The sequence below is a fragment of the Manis javanica genome, chromosome X (assembly GCF_040802235.1).
Source record: "Manis javanica isolate MJ-LG chromosome X, MJ_LKY, whole genome shotgun sequence".
Classification (NCBI taxonomy): Eukaryota; Metazoa; Chordata; class Mammalia; order Pholidota; family Manidae; genus Manis; species Manis javanica.
The window spans coordinates 32,725,220-32,745,954 of NC_133174.1; the positions used below are offsets into that span (position 1 = coordinate 32,725,220).

General features: G+C 46.4%; 1 long non-coding RNA gene across 2 annotated transcripts in view; it reads right to left on the reverse strand.

Moving 5' to 3' along the window:
• Positions 1-559: 559 nt before the first annotated feature.
• The window catches only part of LOC140847391 (uncharacterized), a 46,280-nt gene continuing 26,104 nt past the window's right edge, over positions 560-20,735 (reverse strand). The window contains exons 3-8 of one of the 2 annotated variants that reach the window (XR_012127375.1): positions 12,598-12,698; positions 4,806-5,100; positions 2,900-2,993; positions 1,317-1,481; positions 1,082-1,151; positions 560-986 (exon numbers count right to left, since the gene is read on the reverse strand). This is a non-coding gene — a long non-coding RNA (uncharacterized lncRNA). The remainder of the gene's footprint in view (positions 987-1,081; positions 1,152-1,316; positions 1,482-2,899; positions 2,994-4,805; positions 5,101-12,597; positions 12,699-20,735) is intronic. The other variant, XR_012127374.1, reaches the window with a different exon arrangement.

Consider the following 20,735-nt stretch of genomic DNA (forward strand, 5'->3'; position numbering starts at 1 on the left):
TAAGATGTCAATCATTCCCAGAATGAATAGCCCTGGGATTAAACCAGTACACAAGAGTAAACTGAGGTCAATAGGACAGGGGACTCCGGAACACACTGGGCCTCTGTCCCCTTGATCCAGCTGTCAGAGCCACTAGATGACTTCGAAGGTCTGGAGTGTGGGGACAATGAGGTGGCTAGGAGCAGTGGCCTTTGTAAGCAGCCCACAGATGGAAGAGGAGGGGCATATGGTATCAGCTAATTTATCTACTTTTTTCTTTCTTTTGGATAAATTCCCAGGATTAAGATAACCAAGACAAAGAGGACAGAAGTTATTGTTGCTACACCTTTTTAGACCACCACAAGCCACATACGTGTGTACAGAGGTTTTATGCTTTTGGCCTCTAAAGCACTGGCTATCACTACAACGTTTTAAATGTTTTTGGTAACTGCACAAAAATTGTTTAAAAAGTTTATATTTGTTGACATAATGTAAGAATGTAAAAGTTTATATACATTTCCCCTTTTTAGTTACTTGGTATTTTGGTCATTTATTAATATTTTCTTACCAATTTGGATGAGCTCTTTCATTAAAATTACTTTATCAATCATATTATTTGCCCATAATCTGGCTTCTTGTTATAATTTGACTGAACTGTGATTTAGGTTTTTTGTCTTTGTGTTAAGTATGTTTGATTATCTGTGCAGGTAACATTTATTTTCTATTTTCAGATTCCTTCTATCACATCCAAACTTAAGAAGTCCTTCCTCAGAGCAGAACATGGTTTTAAGATGAGATTCTTCAGAGGAAAATATTCTAGCTTCTAACAAATCACAAAATCCCTCTGATGGCTTAGGTGACATTCGTTTCTTCCTGTCCCCGAGGTCCTTCCAGGGAGGGGATATCATTTAACATCACAGTTGAGGGCATGGGCTCTGCAGCCGGATGGCTGGTTTGAACCCCAGCTCTGTCACATGGGCAGAATACTCGGGCCTCAGCTTCCTCATCTGTAAAATAGGGGTAATAATGGTACCACTTCATAGGGTTGTCGGGAAGACTGAACGGTACCCTAAGTATATCTAAGTCTCTCTAAGTAAAGCACCTGGGTCTCGCTGGGGCCTCAGATCTCCTCCGGCAGGTGAGGAAGGATGAGATGGGTATTCATTCTGGTCCTGCCAAGAGAGAGGATTACCCGCGAGTCTAAGCCTGGTTCAGTGGGGAGACGCCTCACTGGGCTCCTGGGGCTTCCCTGCCAGCTCTTCCCTCCCCTGCATTCCGTTTGGTCTGACCTGAGGTCAGTCAACTGGGATGGTGAACTCACCCGGCTGCCGGCTTACCTGCTCAGAGCCCAGCTTTCCCATCGTTGCTTTTTTACCCTGAGGGGAAGCAGCTGCCTGTGAAAACAGCCCTGCTGGTTCCGTCACTTGGTCTCCACTGCCAGGGCTGCAGCCCAGTCATCCCCCTGCCCCCAGGGTGGCTCAGACCCAGGAATTTTAATTGACCTGGAATTAGAAACTTTGTTAACCAGAGTAGCTGAAGAAAGGCCTGAGGGGAATTCAAAAGCCTGTGACTTTCAGGTGGGGGAGTCAAGTCCCCAGGAAGCCAGTCAGTGGGGGGTGGTGACAAGGCTTCAGTCAGGCAAGCCCTGGGGCTGAGCCCCAGAGACTCCCCACTGTGGAAAGCAATGACCCCTTTGTTCCTCCAATGGGGTGGAGTTCAACACCCTCAGCTTAAAAGAAATCCCCCTTATTCCTAATTTTCCCCCCATCCACAAACATGCAAAAGAGCGATTAACAGTAATAATAGCGGGCCCTGTCTTGGCTTTGCAAGCTGTTCTCACCTTCACTGTTTGAGTCATTCCATTTGTCAGGCAAGGGATGTGAGCATTATTGCTCCCATTTTACAGAGGAGGCTACTGAGGCTCATCAAGGTAAACAGTTAGGTCCAGGTGTTGTCAAGTTGGGTGCCAATCTAAGTCTTACCCTAAAGCAGTGGCTCTCCACCTATAGGGCATCAGAATCCCTTGGAGGCCCTGGGGGCTCCAGCCCCACCCCCTGAGTTTCTGATTAGTGGGTCTACCTGGGGCCAAGAATTAGCTTTTCTTTTTATCCCCCCATCTTTAGTGCAATATAGCTGACAAAAAATTGTATATATATCAGGGGTTCCACTTGATGTTTTGATATATGTCTACATTGTGAAATAATCTCCACAATCACCCAAACGAAATGAAATCTGTATCATCGCAAGGAGAATTTGCTTTTCTAACAAGCTTCCGTGTGCTGCTGATGCTGTGGGGCTGTGGTCCACACGTGGAGAACCACTGGCCTAAAACGTTTGCCACTACGTTGTACCTCCTCATTGTGTTAATAAAGAAATGCTTCCAGCAGCCACGGATGGGCAGATTTGGGTGTTTTTCCAAAGAATCTGTTAATGGCAGCATGTCTGAAACAGCCAGCAGAAGCAGCAGCCTCCAGCTGTGGGGTGTTTCACACAAAAGGAAAGGAGCTTGGATGGCAGAAGCTGGAGTACCTGGCTTGGAGACTTGAGCACAGGGGGTTAATTCTGGGTTCCTTCTGCGGAGTGCGCGTGACTGGGAAGGAAGAAAGTGAATGATTGCTTATATATAGAACCATCAAGGTCTTGGCCGTGTAAAACCCAATCATTACTTCCAGGTAGTAATGCGTTTTAGGCAATGTCTTCTGCTTATGCTCAGCAATGCATGAGTCTCAGAGCGGTGGCCAGAGAAATGGCGAGTTGTCGGATATTGAGCGAGTGATAATGGAATCCAGGAGGTGGAAATTACAAGTCGAAAAGTAAAATCAATGCCCTGACTGTGAAATGACTGAATGCCTGGTGAGGAACTGTGGAGAGATGCGCCCCCCACCCGACCTTGCTCAGCACCAACCTTTAAGATGCTCACCCGTTCAGAAGTTCCTTGAGGGCAGGGACCATGTTTTAATCATGGCTAATCATATCATGTCAGAGCTGAAATGGACCTTAGACAGCTTCCAGCCCTGGAATGGCAAATCGGTTTCATTTTGGTGCCAGCTCCGATCGTTTAGTGATGGCTGCCTGAAGCACTGGGCTGAGAAGCCTTCTGCCAGTCTCTGGGCTCTGCAGGGAGTCGAGCCTCCATCAATTAGCTATGCTTACCACAGGCAGGGGGAGGGGAGACAGCACTTCGCCCCCGATTAGCCAACCCCCATCCATCCTACCTGCCCTGCTCACAGATGAGGGGAAAAGTGCCCCACAGCCCTACCTATCTCCCTAGCCACAGCCTCTCACACTCCTTGTCCCCCAGCAGCCATTCCCTACCAGACCAGGGGGTCTGTGTGTAGCATTTATGAGTCCATGAACTTGAATAGGAAAAGAAAAATTACATCTTCAGTTTTACCAACCTCTAACTGAAATTGAGCACTTCCTTCCACTACGACATGTAAGCAGCAAGCCATAGTAGGTATCATCAGCTGTCCCTGTGACTGTCACCGGTGGAAACCCCAGCTTTCTGTACAGCACATCGCAGTTGCTGCTGGTACCTCTAAAGATGGCTTACACTCACTAGGTTGAAATGATAGTAGGTACTAGATCTGCCACTAAATCCTGTGGTTGAGTGCATCGATAAAGAAGCATGTATATTACTGCATCACCAAGTTGTTTTTAAATCTTTGGATAACTGCATTTCAACAGAACTGGTTTCCTCTGTAATCCTATTTTATGCATTTAAAGACATTATTCTGAGAAGGGCTCCATAGGCTTCACCAGATGCCAAAGGGGCACAGAATCAGAAAAAAAAAAGGTTAAAACCCCTGCTGGGGTTCATTGATGGCAAGTTCTGTGTGTCAGGACCCCTCTTGGCCCCAGTTTCAGTTGAAGGAGCGGATGTGGGCAACGTGGGCCGTCTTTGGTACCTTGTATTCTTTACTGTCACTTGGCAGCAACTGGCAGCTGAGACAGTGCGAACTGGCTTCTCTCCACTCTGGGGAGACAACTGACCTCAGGGGCTCCCTGGGCTCAGATGCCCAGACAGTGACAGCTCTGGCCTTGTGCCAGGCCTCACTGGTTTGGCCTTCCACAGCAATGGTCAGTCTGGGTTACAGACACAGCAGCTTGATGCTTGGCGCAGCCTTCTTCCTTCTCCTGCGGCAACCCTGCCCTTGGGCCATGCTGGCCCCCAAGAACCTGGGGAACCTGAAAGGCAGGCCTCCAGATAGCTTACTGCTTGTCTGCTTGCCTGCTTCTCAGCCTCAGGGAGGACGAGAAAAGCAACCTGAAGGTTTCAATCACTGAGCACAGGCCACATCACTGTTTTCATTTCATTTTCAGAATGCAGCTACCCTCCTTCTGCTAGGCAGGGAGATGCTGAATTCTAGGCTATTATCCCTGAAAGACATCTCAAAAAATTGTCTATTCCACACATCCCCCTCCATCCACTTTACAAACCAGGATGCAAGCTAGGAAAGGCAGGACGACCTGCCATGTAGCGCTGACCTCTAACCGCCGGGCCAGTCCTTTTCCCACCATCGCATAGACTTATAAATAATGTAAGATTGTGGCATCATAACCATCTGTCTCAGATCAGTGAAAAATAAAACTGCAAATTCGTTCTTATTCAAAATCACCATTTGATTAAGTGGGAAAATCAGAACCACTTTGGCTGCCCACTTCCAGGGGGCTCTGTTCACAGTGGCTTCTCTGTAACTGGCACAAGTGGAGGGCCTGTGTGGAATTCGTGTTTGTTTTTACTTTCAAAGACCCCCTGAGGAATTCTAGAAGTGTGGGGTAAACAGTAGAGGCCTTCCATTTCCCATCAGCATCAGAGACAGTACCTCCAAGATGCTTCCAGTTTAGAGGCTGCTCCTTTGCTCAAGGAATCTTCCCCACTGCCTTTCAGGTGAAGAGCCATGCCTGAGTACAAGGTCCTTCCCTCAGTCGAGACAGGCAAGGAGCTGTAAGAAACAGCCCCCAAATCTCCATGGCTTAACAGAATGTATGAACGTCTTATTTCTCACTCAGGTCACATTCCAATGTTGGCAATTCCACATGGTGATTCAGAGACCCAGACTCACTCCATCTTCTGGAAAATAGCACTGCCAACTTCAGTATGTGGCTTCCAAAGTCGAACTGGAACAGCAAAACAAAATGAATGATCCTGAGTGGGAGATTCTTATGATTCAAGCACCTCATTTCTACCCACATTCCACAGGCTAGAACTCAGTTACATGGCCCCAAACGAACTTCAAGGAAGGCTGGGAAATGTATCGAGCTATGGACTCAGAAAATAGATGTGGTGAGAACAGAGTGTTGGCATTGCCACGGTCATTAATGTTACACTATTGTTTTGGTAAAAGTTCTTTTGGATGCAAATGACAAACCAGCTTAAGTGGAATAGGAAAATATTGGATGGAGAGGACCAAAAGGATGCCAGATGCTTTGACAAATCCAAAAGGATGTTGGCCAAGGAGATTCAGGAAGAGCTGGATGAAGGAGTGGAGATCATCAATAGCTTCCCATTCTATAGGACCCCATAGTTTTTGCCCCTTTCTTTGCTTCATTCAGTCATTCAACAAATATTATTGCACATTTACTAGATGCCAAGCCTGGCTTTACTTCAGTGAAGCAAAAAGACCACATCCCGCCTCTCCTATAGATGACATTATATATTCAGTTCACTCTGCAAACCTGTTCTCCCTTCTTTGTGCCCATGTTTCCAAGGACTGCAGTGGTCCTTGTACAGAATGCAATGGTGCTGGCAGTGCCAGCTCTCCTCTTGCAGAACTCTGGTGGGGCCATGTTGGCCTGTGGCTCTCCCAACTGCTATTTCTGTCCCTTCCCCAGCTAGTGTCCCCCATCTTTTACCTACAAGATGTCTGGACAACTGGTTTGTGCAATCACTTGTGAGAGAGGGACAATTAGATGAGGGCTTCCTGCTTATCATGCAGACCCAGTGTCCCAATTTGGGTTTCCAAAGGCAAACCCAGAGACAAGAATTCCAGTGTAGATGGTTTATCTGGGAGCTGAGCCCAGAAAGCACTAGTAGGGAAATGAGGAAGTGATATGGAGAGAGGAGGAAAGGCAATAAAGAGTGAGTTCATGAGCTGGTTCACACTGTGGGCAACCGGGGCTCAGTTCCCCTGGGTACCTCTGACCGACCATGAGAAACACACCTCTGAATTGGCCCACCAAGGGGTAAGGAAGCTCAGTATTCATGCATCAAGTCTTTGATGGTCATTGGTTGAGATTCACCCCCACTGCAGGCAGCCAATCTCAGAGTGCCCTCAAGCAAAAACACTGAGGACGCTCTGGGCACAGCATTAGCAGTCACCTCTCTGCCAGGGACCAGGGCTTACAGCCAAGCTCCTCAAAGTGCAGTCCAGGACCCTCCACTCAGGAATCACCAGTGTGGCTCATTATGCTTTCGCCCTGCCCATAGACCCTAGCTTCCCCATAGCTGGGGAGGGGCTGGAGTGGGCACTTCTTACACATTCTCTGGGTAAGTGATGCTTACTTACCCAGATTGTGGCCCACTACTCAAGAAAATCATTCTAGCTCCTCACTATAGCCCACAAAACCCTCCTGATCTAGCCCTGCCTACCAATCAGGCCCCACCTCCCCCTCCCTCCACACTGGGCACCTTGTGTTCCAGCCATGCCAGCCTGTTTGCTGAACCCTCCAAGCTTGGCCCTGCCTCCGGGCTCTTGCACTTGCTTTTCCCATCCCTGACTGCCCCTCCCTGTCCGCCATCTGCCTCACCTTGTCTGGCTCTCTACTTCAAAGCCTTCCCTGACCACCTGGGCTGAAATAGCCCCCCACCCCCGCTCCTTACCCAACATGACTCCTCTCCATGTAAGTTACATGAGACATTCATTCATTTAATTGTTTGTTGCTTGGCCTCCACTTGGGTGGAAGCATCCTAAGGAGAGGGGCCCTCTCTGCTTTGTTCATCTCTCATCTCCCATGCCCAGAACTGAGCCTGGAACACAGTAGGTACTCAGGAAATACTGGTTTAAGGAGCAGACCTGGGACCCTCCACTTGCTCCATGATATAATTTCAGGAGTAATTACCTATTCATACAAAACCAAGGAAACTGGACATGGGTCAGTGGGGGACAAGGGGGTGTTTTCCAAGGTAGCAGGCTCAGACTCTAAAGTGGAAAGCATTTAAAACTGTTTCCCACCCCCTCCCACATACCTCATCAACCACCCATGAACCCCTCACCTACCCAGCCACTGACCTGTGGGAGTCCCAGTCCTGGACCACAAAGACAGGCAATCTGAAAACCAGAATCTCAGAATCTTGAGTTGGGGACACACAGTTGGGACTCCATAAATAAGAATGCATCCATTCTAACCTCACCTGGGCCTCTGTTCCTTCCTCTATAAAATGGGTATAATACTCACCTGAGAGCATTGTTGTGAACATCAAGAGAGCTGATTAAATTCACATATAAACACTTAGCATAGTACTCAGTACATAGTAGCATTCAATAAATGCTAGCCTAAGATGCTTTTTCCTACTATCAGGCTGCATAGGGCACTGCCTGGCACATAGGAGGCCCTGGGAATGAAAAAGAGGTCTTGATCTGGTCCCTAGGGTCTCTCTGGTCTTAAAGAGCCCAACAGTAAGGAATTACCACCTACAATGGGCACAGCGATGGAGCTGGGGAGACCTGGCCCAGAAACCCTAGGAAGAAATCAGGGATAACTTTGCTAGTGGGGCCTCTAGGAGGCTGAAGAAGAGACAGCTGAGCCACTGTTTGGTCTCATTCACCTTGCAGTTCCCAAGGATTGGGCTTGGAAAGGCTCTTAGATAATTGCTTTCACCCAGCAGGGCCGATTCTTCCATGTTCTTCACTGAGTCCCCACTTAGGAGCTCAGTGAAAATGAAAGAAAATTCTCACAACCGCCCTCATTTGCATCTCCAACCTCACTTCCTCCTACTTACTCATTTTTCTGAGCATTACTTTTTGACCCTGATCCCTTCACTTGGGACTTGGGGCACAGACACAGTCCAACTTGATCTTGTTTCTATTTGCCCCTTCTCTGGAACCCTCCACCTCTGTTTAGTGGTCAGCTTAAAGTGGGGCTTGGCAAGATATCACAGGGGAAAGATTATGAGGTATCAGTGGCCTCTTGTGTTTTGCTCTCCTTTCGGCTCTGGGAGGGGAAAAGAGGCAGCCCACGTGGGCGACTCAGAAAACAAGCCGAGATAAGAGCTTCTTGACAAGCCTGGCTAGCAGGCCCCTCATTCACACCGCTTCAAAGACAAACGTTTTCCGTTTGTCGATTTGTTTTAGGCCTTGCCGAATCTGCAACTCTGTGGCCTTGACTCTAAAAATAAATCTCCTGCAATAATGACGAGGCTGTTGCAAAGAGGAAGGCCTGCAGAGAAGGAAAGGTGGAGGGAAGCAAAGTGGAGAGCAGGCAAGAGAGAAACTAAATACCCCAACAGGAAGAAGGGATGTGGGGAAATTGCCCTGGCTCCGCCCTCCCGAACGCTGGCAGGGCCTCTGCAAAAGCCAAGAGCACTGGGGGACACCCTCCACAGGGCCCGAGGTCCAGTAGAGCCGGACCATGGAGGAGAAAACTGTCCTATCTAGCCACTGTGACCCAGCTCAGCTCAGCTGCTAACTGTGGTCCACATACCAGCAGCTTCAGCATCACCAGCGAATCTTTAAGAAATGCAGATTCTCTGGCCCCAGCCCAACCCTGTTGAATCCGGATCTGCATTTTAACCAGCTCTCCAGGTGATCCGAATGCACGTTAATTTGAGAAACAAGGCAGAGTCCCTGGTGCTTCACCGCATACTGCTTAGATGAGCCAAACAGATTCTTGATCTTCCTCCCTTTCCACAAACGAGAGCTGAAACCTTGTGCTGCTGAGAGGCTTCCTCCGGGAACTCTCCTCTGGAGAGAGGCATCCAGCTAGGATCCTCGTTGACCACAGTTCATTGATGAGAATGCCCCCACTTCCCCATCCACCCCCAAAATAATTAGGCATCTCTCTGAGCCATCCTGTGATCATCAGACGTTCACATGGCCACAGACTCATTACAGACCTAGTCACTCCCAAGGGTCTCTCTGGGATTTGTCATTTGAGTCCCTTCCTTTTTCCTTCCCTCCCACTCTCATTGCTTTGCTTCTCCTTCCCCAGCTCCTGGCCTGAAATGTTTCCCTGTCTCCTCATCTTTATGAAACTTTATTTCATGGTCTTGATGTGAGATTTTGATACACACTGATTTCCCCTTCACTCTCTCCTCCCCAGTGTCTGGCTGAGATATTTCAACCCTCCTTACTGCTCTCATCAGTTCTCCAAAGAGACTGTCCTCTCCTCCTTTCTGCCTGGGCGGTCATAAACTGGGTTATTTAGTGTGGACTCTGGTTCCAGGCCGGGCAGGTGAACAGTCAGGCCATTGTTTAGATGCTGAGCAGGTGACAAACAGTTATGGTTGCTCTTTGCTGGAATTCTAAATACTGGCTGTCACTCTTCATTGACTATAAAATGTACAAATGTGAATGATAAGAAAGAACATAACTGTGCCCCATCTTATCAAATTTATTTTAGCTGTGCTTTAAAATCAATTTAATTTGTAAATTATTCATGGCATGTAGCAACTATTACAGACTTGCACGACCAAAACCTATGCTTTAAAGATTGTGCTAAGTTTTTCAGAACATTTCGTGGATTTTTTTTACCACTTTTCACTATGAAAGTAATGCATATCTGTTTTAGAAAATGTGGATATGACAGATAAGCAAAAATAATTATTTTATTAATATCACCTCTAATCCTACAACCAAAAAATAACCATAGTTAACATTTTACTATATATCTTTTCAGTCTTTTTTCAGTCTACACATATGCATACACACACACACACACACACACACACACACATATATGTATCTCGCTTTTTTTAGTCACTGTATATGTGCTAGCTTGTCTCCAAAGATAGCCGCCATCAATTCCTTCCCACCTGTTCTAGAGCCCAGCCCAGCCCTGCCCCTTACTCCCCCCATCACCCCCACCTCCATGTTCTGGAGCTGGCTCAGACAAATGCTCCAGAGCAATTGTGCACATCTCTTCCCAACTCCATATTGCATGACATCATGTTGATAGCTTGAAATCAGCTATGATGGTAAATGTTACCAGTAGGGGCTTTTTGTTTTCTTCAGACATCCAGTTGTTAAACATTTACCAGCACACTGCTGTGTATGTATATGCCCAGGGTCAACTTCATGGGCATGCAATTTGAGCAGTCAAACAGGGACCCATGATCAGAATGGCCTTGTGCTTGGTTTAATGCTCTGCTGTCACCAGCTTGAAATTCTTAATAATGTTATGTTTGAATGTGAGCTTTGTAAGTGAAGTCTGATGAGACAATAGAATATGTGTGTGAGTGGAGGAGATACACACAGTATGTGTGTCTACCATTTCTTGTTTGCCCTGTTAGCATTGATATTCATAACGCCCCATGAGTCCAGAATTCTGGGGAACCCACAATGCATGGGATTCAGCAAGTTTCAGAGCAAGAACAAGGTAAGTGTGTGATGTCTACAACTGAGTAAATGGAGGAGCTGGCAGTCCAAAGAGGCCATGCTTTCCATTTGAAACAGTACTTGCTCCAAATGCAGAAAGAAAGCAATGGCATTTGAAGAAACACAAATGTCCAAGGAATGTATCATATTCTTTCTTGTTACTTCCCTCTATTAGCCAGCCCCTTACACCAAAAGTGGTGACATAGAAGGAAAGGGGAAGATGGAGCAACCCATAGCTCCTTGTCCTTTCAATCCTTCCTTAATCCACAGTAAGCTGAAGGTAGAGTGTTGGCAGCATGTGTGCATATCAAGAAGTCAAAAAAATACTGGAGTTAGTTTTGTGCAGCATTTCCATAAGACTGAAATACATATGCATGTACCAGCTACAAAACACAAATTGTATGATTTCAGTGATTCTGTGTAAGAGTGAAATGCTCTTATATTTGCATTTAAAATTGACATTGTACAATATATAGATGAATGGTAAATTCATGTTAATAATTTATAATTTTAGTTTTCCTTTACTCAGAACCACCCTGAATAACAAATGTAAGAACACCTTATCAAGAGAGAAACCATGGGAGAAAAAGGAAAAGCTCTATATTTTAGTACCTTTAAGGGAACTTCTTTCCTGTTTTTTTTTCTTTTAACAAGGGGCCCTGCATCTTCATTTCGCACTGTGTACAGCAAACTGTGGAGCCAGCCCCATGCATGCCACTCCCCACTGAGAGGTGGAGTCTATTCTTCCATCTCTTGAATCTAGCCTGGCCTATGATTGCTTCAACCAGTAGAATTCCATAGAAGTGAGTTTTGTTAGTTACATGCTTCACCATAAAAGGACCGGAGGTTTCTGCTTCCTGCCTCTTGGAGCCCTGAGCCACCATGAAAGAAGTCCAGGTTACTCCACTGGAGAGAGAGAGGCCATGTGCAGGAACACTGGGGTGCCAGACATGTGAGTGAAGAAGCCACCTTGAAAGTCCAGCCCAGCTGAGCCTTCAGATGAAACCAGCCCCAGCTGCCTTCTAACAGCAACCACATAAGAGACCCCAGGCAAACACCACCCAGCTGAGCTCTGTTGGCCCACAGCATAATGGGAAATAATAATAAGGTGTTATTCAATGCCGCTAAGCTTTGGGATGGTTTGTTTGGCAACAACAAATAACTACAACAATATCCTTCCCCTTTTGTAACTTGCGTTTCTAGATTTTAAAGAGAAAGTTCTAGATTTGTTTCTTCCAGGAATTGGAATGCCAGGTAGAAGATAGTAGAGTGAGATGCTAGCTGCAATGAATCATGAGAGTAGATCTCAAAGCTTAATGTGTCTGAGGTTGACCAGGGTGGGGAGAGGAGGAATGGGAAGATATGAAAAATGCAGCTTTTCTGACACCAACCCCCCAGATTTGAATTCAGTGAATCTGGGGTGTGACTGAAGCATCTGTACTTTTCCAAGACCTGACATGATTCAGAGGCAGGCTTTTGGCAGACCATTTTTCAGAGATGCCGCTTTGGGGGTATTACTGCACAGTGGCAATGGGCTGTCATTTTTTTTTAAATAAGGCATCGTTGATATACAATCTTAGGAAGGTTTCACATGAGCAACATGGTGGTTGCAACATTCACCCATATAATCATGTCCCCCCCCACTCCATTGCAATCACTGTCCATCAGCATAGTAAGATTCCACAGAGTCACTACTTGTATGCCCAGCTCCTCACATGGTACCTTCCTCAAAGTGGGTCAGCAGTAATTATTTGTGAAATTAATTAATTTGCATTATCAGTAAATGTGAAGCATCAAACAAAGCTACAGACTTGATGTTATACCGACATCACTGGATAGGATTAGGACTCAGTGGACCTGGCCTGAAGACCTGTCCCTGAAGGACATTTTATAAAATGTCCTAAAAGAGAGAGACAATGAGCACATCTTGGTAAAATTAATTCATTCAAAGATTCCCAGAAATGGGTGAATCCAATCCCTGGGAAGCAGCTTCCATCTGGCCCCTCTTTAATGGAGGGTTTGGTGAGGGCTCGTGGGTGCTGCCTGGTTCTTAGGGCCACAGGGAATGGGTTTGACCACTGACCTGGACCAAAGGACAAATGGGCATCTGAGTGGCCAGCAGAGGAAGAGCTTATGAACTTCAAGGCCATGAGCATGCACATTACTCATCTTCACCTTCCTCACCTGTAAAATGGTGGAAACAGTACATATCTGACGGGGTTTTCATGAGAATTCAAGGTGACACACAAAAGCATCTTGCACAGTGCCTAGCACATAATAGCTCCTCAACAAAATGTTATTGCCTCTTCCCTTTCCCCAAACTCTTACTACCTTAGATGATCCTCTCATGCATCAGCTTTCTCTGAAGATACAGCAGTGTTTGTTATAAAGGACACTTAAGATGATAGGTGTATCAGTCAGCTTTTGCTGTAGAACAAACTGCTTCAAACTTAGTACCTGGAAACAACATTCCTTTATGCCTGCTTTGCATCTCTAGATCAGCTCATCTCACTTGGTCTCCACTGGAAAGCTCAGCTCCTGATAGTTGGTTTACCTGGGCATCTACCCAGGTAGTCTACCATGTGTTAGTCTACCGTGGTTCCTCATTGCAGACTGGGGTCAGGTCTGACTCTGGGTCCTAAGTGGAAGGGCAGCAGCTACCTGGAGAAAGTGCTTCTCATGGCAACGGTAGAGGTGCAACAGGGAAAGTCCAATGAAGCAACCACATTTCCAGCTGGAAGGACAAAAGGAGGAGATGGTAGAAGTACAGCCCAGAAGCCGGCACCACCTGGCAAAAGCTGGGGCCACGGTCCATCAGAGGGAACTGAAGTTATGGAGGAGATCCAGCACTGCAAGGGTGCCATCCAGCCCAGAGAACAGGGAAAAAATACCCTGACTTCTTCCTTCTTCCAGCCCTGGGACTTCCACCAGTGCCTCCCACTGGCCAAATGTATCAGGAAGCCAGAGAACAAGAGAGCAGTTCTCCATGAGACAGAGCTGGGTAGAAATGGCAGGGATGGGTCTGGGAGCAAAGAGGTGACTGTGACTGCGCTTACTTGGCTCAGACCTGTACACACACCCAGGTAGCCCATTGCCCAAGCGCAGCGCCCCACCCATGCCCTTGGCACTGGTTGATCCACACCACAGGCGTCCTGCTAAACACATTCCTGCTCTCCTGAGGACTGCTCCAAGGAGCACGCTTGGGATGCATGCTGGGCCGGCTCACAGGGCTGAAGAGTTGGCATTTCTGGGAGTGGCCTTCAATCAACAATGGAAAGGAGCTGTGGCTAATATCCCAGCTTCTTCAGCCCGGAGCAAGCTCTACATTGTCCCTTAGAGGTCCTCTGTGGGACTGAGTCCTGGTTGCCCACAGTGTTCGTGTGCTCAGTACCACATTCAGTGCTGACTTCCTTGCCTTCCCTCTCATTTCTACTCCCATCCCAAATCAACTCCTTCAGCCAACCTCACACAACCACCCAACACAAATCGCAGCCAGGACTTGTGCCTTCTTGCCATCGTGCCTTAGTGCAAGCAAGTCCCAGGACCAGAAGCCAGGACCAGGACTGGGCACCGTCTACCCATCCCTAGGATTCATTAACCAACTCCCTCTCCAGGGCCCTATTTGCCTCCTCCTTCCCACTTAAGGACAGCTTCCTTTCCATCCCTTCCAGGGCTGGAAGAGCAGAATGAGAGAGGCTCAGGGACCCCCTCCAGCAAAAGTCAAGGGCAGACTTGGGTGTGAAACGTTCTCCCAGAATCTCTACCCTGTTCCCACTCATATGCCCCCTCATCTGCCCCCAGCACCCCACAAAAGACTGACTCTCCTCAGAAGGAATCGAGTTAAGTGCTGCGTTACCAAGGAACTGCCACACTAGCCACCAAAGTGACTGCTCGTTATTTGAACACTTTCTTCTATTTGACTGAATACAGGAAAAATGTCACAAATAGAATATTCATCATCCCCCTCGCGCGCCTTTTCTTCCTTGCTTATCTCCCTGCTGTCATGTACGAATCCCGGCTTCAGTTTCATTTGGTATGTTCAGTGCGTGCCGGGGGAGAGGACGCTGCGGAAAGCCTTGCCCACATGCTCTGTGCCATGACAGCCTGCCCTCCCCACTGGTGACACCCCACCAGACAAACGCCAGTCACACTGACCCCTCGAGGGTAGGACAACATCTGTCTAAGCAGAGAGGCCTTCTACTCCACATGGAGGGAACAGAAAGGACCCAAGGAGCCTTCACAGCCATTTAGTAATTCTAGGCATGTCACTTTTACAGACACCTCAGCTTCCAGAGCTTTTATCCTCAGGTGCTTCTTAGAAGATGCAGGATGGCATCCCCACCCCACTTCAAACACCGTCTGTTTCGAGATCCTCAGAGGGGCTAACACCGCCTGCCAATTTCTCAGCTACAGAGTCATCAGTGCGAAGCATCTCTCCCTGCCTCTTTTCCATCAGTGCCAGAGATGCAGTTTCCCCAGCCCCGTCCTCCTCCATCCAAACCCTGCCCAACAGATTGCCCTGTCAGGCTGCAGGCAACACGTTTCAAGGACTGGAAAATCAAAGTACTTATTGCCCTGACAATTAGATATTATGTTCAACTGCAGTAACACACGCCTGAAAACTGGTGCTTAAACAAGAGAAGGATTTATTTTTCTCTTCTGTAATATCAGTCTAGAGGCAGACCACCCAGGGCTGCTATGGCTACTCCATGAGGCCACCAAGGACCCAGACACTTTCTCCTCCATTCTTATAGGGTGAGCATCACCCCATGCTGTTTAGATGGCCAGTGGAACTCCAGCCAGTACATTTGAGTTTCAAGCAGGATAAAGAGGAAGGGCAGACAGGGGGTCCCAGGCTGATTCAGCATCTCTTCTAAGAAGCGTTCCAGAAATCCCACCCAAGAACTCCAGCTTACATCTTGTTGACCAGTAGCTGCAAGGGAGGCTGGGGAATCTAAGTGTTTAGCTGGATACATTTCCATCATGCATAAAATTGGAGTTCTATTCATGTTATGGGCTTAACTGTATCTCCTTGTGGTTCATATGTCCAATGATCATTAGTCCAGTCCGACTGGTGTCCCTATAAGAAGAGGAGATCGGGACACAGTCACACACAGTGGGAGACCACGTGAGGACACGGGGAGGAGACAGCAGCATCTACAGGCCATGGAGCCAAGGCTCAGAATGAAACCAACCCTGCCAAGTTGCTGCCACCTTCATCTTGGACTTCTAGCCTCCAGAACTATAAGAAAATTATTTCCTGCTGCTTAAGACACCCAGTCTGTGGTACTTTGTCGAGGTAGCCTGAGCAAACTAAGACAGGTAGTAAGGAGGACAAAAAGAACGGTCATGGTAGGCAATCACCAGTATCTGGCACATTTGGGAGTGCCTTGTCTCTACTACACGAGCTTTCTCAGGTCCTTTTTAAGGTATTTTTCATCAGGTGGTATCCAGAAGGCCTGCACCATCCCCACCTTCTCCAGCCAGCTCTCCCCCAACCTCCATTTCTCTCTCGTCTTTACACAATCCTCCTTCCTGGAAATGCTTGCATTAAAAACTGTGGCCTCTCTGGAATGGTTTGAGAAGGACTGAGTCTAAAGTCAGTGTTTCATTCCTTTGCTTCATCCGTTATCTCCTGTGAAAATGCAAACTGAATGGCAAATGATCTAGATCTGGTCAGCCAGGTTGTGATGAGGGGAAAGCATGGGGCAGGACCAGGACAGATGGCTGGAAAGAGGGTGTCAAGAGCCAGAGGCCAGAAGGGGGGCATAGAAGGCCCAGGTGGGGCTGCTACCAGCAAAGCAGTCTCACACACAATATTGAGCTCATCCTTCTTTGCTAGAAGGGGATATGGAAAGGTACTGGGGTCAGGATCAAAATCTTTCCCGGGGAAGACCTTGTGCCTCCACCCCATCTTAACCTCTGATAAAACCACATTCAGACATCACCTTCCCACACATTCATTCCCCTGCTCTCCCTTCACGGCCCACCAAGCTTCTCGGAGGAAACAAACAGGCAGGGGAACTGGGATGTTCTGCCTCCCCACCATGTGCCAAGACACTGGCTCCATCACAAGAGATGCCACAGGCATGGGACATTATCGCTGGTCTTTGCAGAGTCTGACAGTTCCCTATCTTCCTTCCTTCATCAATCCAGTCACTTTCTGCTCTGACAAAGAACACCTCAAACAATTATTTCAAGAAGTATTAAACTTGCAAATCCTTTCATATCCAAAAACACCTTTAATTTGCCCTCACACTTGAATATTAATTAGCCAGTGTGCAGTATTTACTTGTCTCAGCACTAAACCCACCCTTTTGAACTCAGCTCTATACCACTGAGGCTGGGAGACTGCAAACATTTCCCAGCTGCCTTTCTGGTAGGTCCTGCCAATAGGAGGCACTGGTAAGAGGTCAGAAGGCAGAAGAAATAGAAAACCTTCCTGCTTGGGGCTCCCCCGGGATGCAGCTACAGGTTTCTCTTTTCTTGGTTGGACCCTGACTAGTACAGGCATAGAATTCAAATTTCAAAGTAATCTTCCCTCAGAATTTTGAAGACATTGCACTACTCTTTTCACTTTCCAGCTGAAGTGTTTAACACCAGGTTACTATTCCTTATCTCTCTGGAAGATTTGGACTTTTTAAAAATTACTCTTGGAGTTCAACATGCTGATGCCTTCAGGGATGGTTCCTTTATAATTCTGCCTGTTTGGCACTTGGTCTGCTCTCTACATGTAAAGGTTGAAGCTTTCCTCCAGCTCAAGGAAACTGCTTCTTCTAGTGCTACTTTGATAATTTCCTTTCCTACAGGTTCTCTGTTCTTTGCTTCTGAGAATTCCTATTAGATCAATATTTGAATTTTAGCTCCTGATCTACACCCCCTAATTTTTCTCTTATGGCTTTTTAAAAAATCTCCTTGCCCCATTGCACTTTTTGAGAGAACCTTACAGCCCAGGCCCATCTTCAGCCATGGCCAGTCGGCTAATCCACCAAATGCATGTATGAAGTTAGCGATTGTACTTTTTGCATTCCAAGAACCCTGCCATATCCTTTTGACAGCAGTCAGCTCTTCATTTGTGGATAGCACTCTTGCCTAATTTAAATATCTCTCTACATCCTGGGAGAATACTGTGAGGGATTAGTTCTCTTGTTTGTTTAGTTTGGTCTCTCTCTTCATAGTGCTGGTTTGGTTTTCCTTGAATATGTTTGATAATTCTGTGCCCTCTGTTCCTGTTAGAGATGAAGGTCCAGGCTTGCTACAGTGAGGCTAGTGTGCATTTTCTAAACTCCAGTGACAAATGCCCACTCTCAGAACAGTGAAAGCCAGTTCTGTTATGGAAGCCTGAATGCTCCTGACTGTTTTGGTGAAAAAGGGCTTGGATCAAGCCACCCTTCCTTGTTGACATTTGCTAGCTTGTTCTCCAAGCATGGGGACTCCTTTCCCTAATGGCCACCAGCTGGGGTCATGCCCTTTTCTCCAGACACTGTGAGGTTTCCAGATGAGAAGCCCCAGTTTAGAGAGTTGTTCTTACAGCTTTAGCCTGGAGGCATGTATCAGGAGGCAACTCTCTGAGAGCTGGGCACAGGCGCAGAAGCCTTGAACTCACTATGTCACCCAAAGCCCCACAGCGCATCCTCCCTACCCCAGCCCTTGCTGCCTCTCGTCTTGTGATTCTTTCAGAGTCTGTCAGAAAACACACCTTTGAGGGAGAGAGAGCTCTCTTCGACCTGTGTGGAATTTGGGGATCTTCAGCACTGCTGTGAGGATCTTGTCTTCATTACATCTTCTCAAAATTTCTGGCCAACTGATGACAACTTACCCAGCTTCCCAGCTAGGCTTTTCGTTTCATGCAGCATTTTAGTATGAAAAGCTTCATGTGTATATTAAAATAGATAAAATCTTATAATAAACATTATGCTCAATAAAACAAGTCAGTCACAAAAAGACAAATACCGCATGATTCCCCTGATATGAGGTATCTAATCCAAATCATAGACACAGAAAGTAGAAAGGCGGTGGTCGCCAGGGATTGGCGGGAAGAGGGAAGTGGGAAGTTGGTGTTTAATGGGGACAGAGTTGCAAGGTGGGAAGAATTCTGGAGATTGTTTGTACAACAGTGTGAATGTATTTAACACCACTGAAATGTGCACTTAAATATGGTTCAGATGTTAAATTTTATGTCATGTGTATTTTATCACAATTAAATAGTTTTCTAAATATTATAGTTAATCCCCCCATGGACCCATCACCCAGCTTTAGCAAGTATAATTGGTTACCCTCACTCCCGCCATGCACCCCTCCCAACATTTTTTTTTTTCACTTTTCTATCATTTCAATGGAGTTTGAAGAGGGAAGACAAATAATAAATTAGCACTCTCAAAACACAAACTCGTTTCTTCAGCATTGCTTGAGGAGATTCTTAAAGCTGGGTAATGGCTACAAGAGGGGGGCTTCCCTTACCCTCTTCTCTCTGCTTCTGAGTATGTTTGAAACATTCCATAATTAAATTTAAGAAGTCTAAATCATCATAAGGTGAGACATCACCAAGGCCTTAAAAATAAATAAATAATAAAAAGTGAAAATCAATGTTCGAAGAATGAAGGCTCCTGAGTGAAGTGTTTTCTCCAAGCCATTCCTACACTGTCTTGTCGTCCAGCGATTCTCAGACAATATGGCAGCGACAGCTGTGCCATTCTCCTCCAGCTTGAGTCATTGAGAATTGTGGGGTGGGTGGGGTAAATGTGTAGGGAGGAGTGCCTTGTCCAGGTGAAGAGAATGGAAGTGGGGATGAAGGGCGAGGATCTCCAGACCAGCCTCCCCAGGCTGCTGTGGCCTGGGTCACACTCCTTTCCTGACAGAAAACTTACCTGTGAGCAAAGCAAGAATCAACAAAAGTCCATCTTACACTTTTTCAGGCTCTCCTTCTTATACTTTATTTGCTCCAAAGCCTTAAAAGTGATCTTATAATTGGAAACTGAAACCTTGACTGGACATTTGATTGTAGTAAGGAAATGTTCATTTTTATTATTTATTTTTAGGTATTTATCACCTAAACTGTCGAGCACCTAAGTGCCGCCACTATGGTTATGTCCTCTTTCAGAAATACATACTAAAATAATGGTAGATGAGATGACATCATGCCTGGCATAGGCTTCAGAATAACAAAGGAGGATGGATACATCCCCATATGTTCACCCAAAGATGCATGCTAGAATGTTCACAGCCGCTATTCATAATGGCCTCAAACTGGCACTACCCGAGTGCCAAATAAAAAGGGAATGGCTACACCATGGCACATCCATATGAGGGAATATTACTCAACAATAAAGAGTAATGAACTACTGAGGGACACAGAGCCTGGATGAATCTCACCAACATAACACTGAGCATCAGAAACCAGACTCAAAAGTCCACACTGTCCAATTCCATTCACATAAAGGTCAAAACCAGGCAGAACTCATCCATGCCATTAGAAGTCAGAAAGCAAAGCAGCCACCCTGGGAGGAGGCGGAGTGAGCAGAGGGAGGTGTCTGAGGAGCTGATCAGTTTCAGTCTATGCCTTTTGTGCTGGTTATGTAGCTGTGTTCAATGTATGAAAATGTGCTCAGTGCCTGCTTACCATATGTGTGCTTTTATGTACATATATATTATACCTGGATTAAAAAATTGTAAATTGTAATAACACAGGAAGAGCATACGGAGAGGGCAAGATGGGCTGTGGGTTGATAGTTACTGGGGCTGGGTGAGGGATATATGGGGGCTCGTCATACTGTTTAATCGACTTCCAGGTGTATTTGAAATTCTCCATAATAAAATAACTTTTTTAAGAGACCTTATTTTTTAAATACGTATTTTCTACCTTGGGGGTGGGTGAGGATTGGGATTATTGTTTTTAAGGAAGAGAGAGGGGAAAAAATACCCAAATTCAATGACCTGAATTTCTTTCTATTAAGAGTAGATTAGTTAGTCAAATCAACTTCTCTGCTCAAAGAATCCCTCAATCCTTCTCTTAGCTTCCTCTTCAATTACCTTCCACATCCCCATGAAATGGACCTATATAGTTAGGGGCAATTGTTTTCACAAGAAGAAAGCTGTCCAGAGCTTCCATTAGCCACTATGCATTTTCATTGATTTATAGATGTGTGCCTTATTCCAAAGATATATTTAAGGTACCCAAGATGCATACAATGGAACAGCATAAAATAAACTACAAGTAAATAA